Below are 7,018 nucleotides of genomic sequence, written 5' to 3'. Positions count from 1 at the left end.
TGAAAACACAAATTTGCACGTTTTGTCAAAAACGAACATACTTTGAAACTGCTTACGACTAAGGCAATTACGAAACTCATAAACGTTAAGAGAATCGTAATATTAGTTTCACAATAAATAGAGAACGCTCAGAAAGAGCTTTACACAAGTTTTTAAAATCTTAGTTTTCACTGCCCAATGACCCACGCAAAATTAATTAAAAAGCGTTAACACAAAGTATCTCCTGACACTAAAATCGCTTATGACTTACTCGCTACTGCTGTCAAATGTTAAATCGGCCAGAAGAACAAACGAACATCGGACAGCAAACCAATATCAGCAACGACCTAAATACTGTCGGTCAGAGATCAATGTGCAATAAAACACCAGGCCGTCCATGTAAGCGATTTGTTTGGCCTCATGAACTCGAATTGGTTGTACTGTATAGTTTCTGTCGGTTTGTTACTGACAGTTCAGCCGTTGTAATATGTTACATTAAAGGGGTACTGAAAAATCTTTTTGGGGGTGTTTTTCATGCTCAGTTCCCGTAATATGGTGCCGCCTGGAGTTACACAAACAAAACGGGAATGTTTCTCCTATAACGCCTACGCATAAAACAGCAAAGAGAGCTAGGTCCCCGAAACAAGTTATTTCCCCACATGACAAAAACGTAATATTTTCCCTTTTGAAAAACATTATTTCGAAGTAAAAAGGCTGTCATATTTGTGGACTCTCGTCACACATTAGCATAAATCCTATTTACGTAAACACAAGCTATCTTAAACTAAGCTACGTTTCCAGAACAACTCTTGTTATGTACAGATCGAGTAGGAACGAACCATAATTCAACCAAATACTACAGTACTTGTCTTTTTAGAATTCACACGTCTTTACTCAAAATTAAAACCCATCAACACGTAAATAAAATAAAAAATCTTGTTTACACCAGCAGTACAGTGGCTGCCCAAACTAAAATTTGTTGAATAGGGAACTCGGTGGGATATTATCTCTGAAATTCCTACGCCTGTCTGGAACACAGTATTCGCCGGCTTGTGTGTTTGTGCACATGAACGCAGTGACGCGGAAACCCGTAATGACGTCATTGAGTCGTCTTGTGGCCATTATATGAATGGACACGCGCGTCAGCAGGACGCAAAATACGCGACATCGAAAGACAATACTCAATTTCGCTTAAACAGTCTGCAGTTACTCCTCATTTTTGACCCTTTCGTGACTTGGATATAATGGGTAATAATCTGAAACAGTTGGGAGAAACGGTTTTGGTGGTTAGCGTCCCGTCAGACTTTGTTTTGAAACGAGTTTCTGGGTGGTAGGCTTAAGGAACACTTCGAAAACGCGAAGTCATTCTACTGTTTTTGTGGAAATCGAAAACCAAAATCCTTAAATGTTTTAACAAAAACATCGTAGCGGTTTTAAATACACAGGTACGCAGCCTGTATGTATTTATCAATGGACCATCACAACTTGGACAATCGATGTAAATTGCTTCTACATAATTATAGGTAACAAAACAGCACGTCCATAAACATTAATTTTTTGTAAAAAAATCTGTTTTCTTTCACTTTTAACTTCTTTTAATTTTCGGTTTAAAACTGTATGATCTGTCTATCTACTTACACTACGTTTTTCTGAACTAATTTGCGTGTGTTACTACCTGTAGTTGCCACATATTTGTACACTCACTTACCAACAAACAGAACCAACCAGTCGCTGTACCTGCCTTTATGAAAAGTCAACAATAAACCAGAAAAAGAGAAGGCCTAACTCACAGACAAAGCCAAGTCCAAACGACGTAAAATTACGTCATAATTGAAGCACACCTTGCCTGAAGACTTGTCCGCTATAAATAACTTTTTGTTCTTTAACAATCAGACTCCAGCACTTTTCTATATGAATCACAAGTCCTGATACTGTCGGGCTACTGGATTAAAGTTTGTAAAAGTGATTGTGCGTCTAGAAACGGCAGAGATTAATCAATTATTCGTGCGCATAAGGGAAAATCATGTGCAATTCCAATTTCCTCCAGCCCAAATCCATCATGGCAGTTCTACGTAGCCTATTCGGAACCCATAAGGGATTTTTTTCGCACGATTTTAAAAGTTTTGTCAGGGGTTGAACTAGAGACACGGCGCCCAAAAAAATCTCCATGATAACTTTACGTGACAGCTTAATGACCGGTCATATGGTAACATGTAATTAATGGCATTTTTAACAAAGAAACTGGGTATTCGGAGGGTACAATGCAAATGTCTTTGTCTAGTAGTTTGTTGCATGGTAATGAAAACAACAATGTATCACTTGTCAAAACAGGCCAGCTACAATATTCTACAACTGGCTGACAGCCAGTACCAGGTTTACAGGATAAACGTGGGAACTGCTGTATCTTTTTATTCGCTAGAAGTGCACCTAAATTTAACACCTTTCAGAAAGAAAGAAAATCGTAAACACACCGTTTTGCATCACCTGTTACCAGAAAATCAATCGACACGAATAAGAGGGTAAAATTACTCCTGTGCGCCACCTGGTGAATAAGAGCTTACTTGATAGTAGAGATGTACCGAATATTCGGTTTGCCGAATTTATTCGGCCTTTTGCAAAGATTCGGTTTCGGCCGAATAATTTGTTGCGATTCGGCCGAAACCGAATCTTTTACGAACACACATTTAAAGCGTTAAGCGTGTCTTTTCCGCTCAGTACCAACGAAAATCCAGTCTATTATTATATTTTTTAACACATTATTGTTTTTCCCACTGCAGACAACTAAGCAGTAATTCATTGTTGGGTTGGAAATCATGCTTGAAGGAATGTTAAACCCCACAGAACTAAAATGAGGACGAAACACAACTATTCTGCACTAATTGCCTGGTAGCTAAACTTATCTTTTCATGTCAAACGCGTAGCGTATGACATCGCGTGACGTTATAAATGATTCAGCCGAATTCATTCGGCAAAACCGCCGAATATTCGGTTTCGGCCGAATCGAAATTTCGACGATTCGGTACATCACTACTTGATAGGACCTAAATAAAAACATCTAGCAAAAGTCGAAACAAAAACCTCCATATTTTCTTTGGAGTTGACTGGCTTTATCATTACTCTCACCTACTAATAATACAACGTGCATTTGCATTTAAAAACATGTATGAAAAGTTAGAACGCGAAGCGCTTATGTGAGAGTCAGCACAATGAGGTGTGTGCGATGATTAAAAGGAACAGCACAGCGTAACGACTGTGCATTTCCGATTATTATTCACACACGCACACTAAGTTATGAGTAGGTGTAACTGAGGAATAGTCTTTTCAAAATAGCACGTTAGGTCTTAGTTTAACACATAACAGCAAACGTAAACTTGTACTTATCGTCCGTGGTTGATAGATGCATACGCAACGTGCCAACAATAACAATTCAATTTCGACTTCCTCATACAGTTTCGGGCTGTCCGGTACCAACAAATGCGAACACAATAAACTTCCGACGGCTTGTTTTGCAAGCGGACACGGACCGATAACGCGGTAAATGTAACTGAAAAGCGAACGCTTGTCTTCAGGGTCTGATAGCTGCTTTATTTTTGTCTGTTACATTTTCTGATGTGCAGTTTACTAAACTTGGATTAGCCTATCTCTAAAAAATAAGCGCTTAGCTGAAATCTGGTACCTCGCTGATTACTTGCATTTCTAAAATTCAAACCGGTGCATTTTGGTGACAATTGCCAAAACACTAAATGTAGCAAACATTTCTATTGTTGCTTGGCGTGTGAGATGCCCCAAAATGGACAACGACCAAACTGGGTCAGAAAGCAATCCTGTACGGTGTTGCGGTGAAGTCATAAGCCAGATAAAGCCACTTCCCGATCAGGTAAACTCTCTCTGTGTGTGACGAACCTGTTACTCTCGTGTAAATCCCAGCAATCAGAGGAAACAATTGAACACGAATTATGCCACCATCTCGGCCTGATCTATAAAACCGTGCACAAATACAGTAGTTGCAATGGATTTCGCTTTTATGTAGTCGTGTGGTAAATTGCCAACAAGTTTTAAGCTTAGTTTTGTTTAACCAGTCCAGCTGCTGGATCGAGAACTATTTTTCTGCAGCTCGAAGCCCAGAACTTGGTTCTTAGTTTACGGAAGTAAAATTTGATTCATATGTTATAGGGGGAAATGCTTACATAAACCTCATGTCTAAAGAAAGGTTGAGGCATCTTCTAACTAAGATATTCTCCTTCCACATACCTAGTTTAAAAAGCTTTGAAAACAATTATGCCAGTTAACCTTCACTCAAGGTACACTTATCTGTTGTGCATTTTAAATCTGCAAGACAAAATTTACTTTCAGCACACACTTTCCACCGTTGTCTCTACTCAAACGCCAACGGTGATACTAGTACTACTACCTACCATTACTGATTGCTGTTTGGAAATAATCGCATTGCTACAGGCGCGATTTCGTTACCTCAACAAAACGCATATTTCCGATCACACCATCTTTCACCAAAGCCCCAGGCGTGTTCGATTTTGCGATGTCGGTGTAACAACTTCAAAAGCAATGCATCGCCTTTTTCGTGCCTCATAAATCCTTGATGATCTTAACGACTTGTGGTCTAACCGTATAATGTATCTTTTGATTGCTTTCCTTCCATTCTGTTCATTCTTTCTTGGTTATTTCGTCTTATAACTTGACTTTACCCACCTATAAACAATTTCTTCCGGACAACCAGTAAAATAATTTGTGAAACACCTTCATTGGTTGCTACGTTTTTTCTTACGACACTATTTTATTCAAAACAAGGTTTCTTATCATGTTACAACCACGAACGGTCTGTGTACAGTGTACACCTTCATGGCTGTAAACAAACATGATTTTGTTTTCTTTCTCTCAGTAACTCTACGCCGCGGCGCAACTAATCTGCAAGAGGTAAACTGACCCCGAGTGACCCCCGCAGTCACAGGGTGTCATGTGATGTCATGACGGTCAACCAAATAAGTTCAACCAAGCGCGTAATTCGTCTGTTTTTGCGCCTTGCGAGTACCGAGGTCAAACTGACGGCTGTGGCTTGAGGTTCTTTAGTACATGGGCTTTTCTAAGCGACCAACTTTAATTAGCAAAGCACTCCCTCGCGAAGGCTGCTGCCAAGGCTAAAAGTAATGGTTTGGTAAAAAGGACGCCACAGGCAAGAATAAGACCAAGCTAATAGCAATGCATAATAGCGCATTTACAACGAAGGCATACTTTAAAACTGCAACTTTCAAACTATAATTGTGAATACATGCGACAATAACAGTCATATCTTGTTTTTGGGTAATCAAGTTAAATAATATTTTTCAGCAGCTGGACTGTTGTTCTAACAAGTTGCTACAGTTTGCCAATACAGGCTATCTTTTTGCTCATAAGAATTGTTGCTTTTCCAACAGACAGCAGCATACAATAACTTATTTCTTGTTGATAAGTACCTCGAACAACCTTACAGATTTAATACACCACCAACAGTGCAAAACAGAGCATCAAAGGACAGGCCCATCTAAGTGGATACCGTCACAGCCTGAAACTCAGCATGACAGCAGCTCTTAGTCACTTTAAAGCTATCTTAAATCATGCCCTGCTATAATCCCTTTTTTTTCACACACAGTACTGTTACACTTATGAAGAACACAGAATCAAAAACTTGTCACATAGTCTTCTATTATAATCAACATGTGGCAGTTTGTGCATCACAAAATCATATTGGCTATTGAGCCACATTTAAACAGAACCGCATATGTTATTTATGGCTACTAGCCTTTCAATTAACCTGTCTTCCAAAGAAAATTATGAAAATCTTTCATAAATGTAAGTAAGCTCACTGTAATTACCATAGGAAATTAATAAGCCTTGTATCGAAAAGCTTGGCACAACAATACAATGCTCACATTCAGTATTATCAATTCATTTCTTTAAAAAAAGCATTCAAACATGTTACAACATTTTGGTAAACTCCATATTAAGCACATGGAAAGACAATATGAGTCACACCACAATGGTTGACTTATTGGGAAGACAAGGGGTCACACAAATGCCTTCCTGTTTCTTTATGCAAATGATTGAGAAAATGTGAATGTTTTCCAGAATTTAAAGCAATTTACGTGCTACAAAAAGTTAAATAAGTAGATATGTCAACACAAACAAACACATAAGCAACTTAATCCACATCCATATGTCAGCCAATCAATAAGTTAACAATAAGAAAAAGACCACATACATTTCCATGCAAAAAAAAAACAATTCTTACATAGTTGAAAAGAGAAAAAAACATTATGTTTTGCATTAAATACAAATAATTATAGCTTGGGTACCGTGAACGGCTAAAGTTAAAATCGTTGAGCGTAAAAACATGTTGCAAAAAAGATTTCCAGCAGTTCCAGGTTACGTTAGGTTAAAAATGTATCTCACGTTTTAAAATCTCATTACACAAATAAAGCAGAGTCCCGTACGCTACAACAAACGCGATATCATTGAGTGAACGAAGGCAGGCATGAACAAAATCATTCACAAAATTAGCTTTTCCATCCAACACGATTTACCTTCACGTTAATTAAGAAAAACAACAAACATGACGTAACTTTAACGGATGAGGGAACGGCGAATGGCTTTTATGAGTAATATCTCTATGTTCTGCTGAATAGCAAATACAAAGAAACCGTTTCAAAGCATGTTTACGTAAACTCTCAGCATAAAACGAATTATACCCCTTAACCAACTTGTATAGTGTGTAGTGATACATAACTTATTTTTATATAGTTAGTTTAGTTTTGAAACATTGCCTGTCATACAGACTCTATTTCACACTTTCTTATATTTGTGCTGCATTAATACTTTCTTTAATTACAGGCGTACATGGTGCTATGTATTGATTGGTTGCGTATTTAACGTACATTTCGTAGATGTCGAATGTAGATCTACATATAACCTGCGCTGGGTTTTCGCCAAAAATATAAAGCTCGTCTTCAACACAAAACAGGCAAAACAACAATCGGTGGCAACATTT

This window comes from Phallusia mammillata, chromosome 5 (genome assembly GCF_965637545.1).
Source record: "Phallusia mammillata chromosome 5, kaPhaMamm4.hap1.1, whole genome shotgun sequence".
Classification (NCBI taxonomy): domain Eukaryota; kingdom Metazoa; phylum Chordata; class Ascidiacea; order Phlebobranchia; family Ascidiidae; genus Phallusia; species Phallusia mammillata.
Note: the sequence above shows the minus strand (reverse complement) of the source record.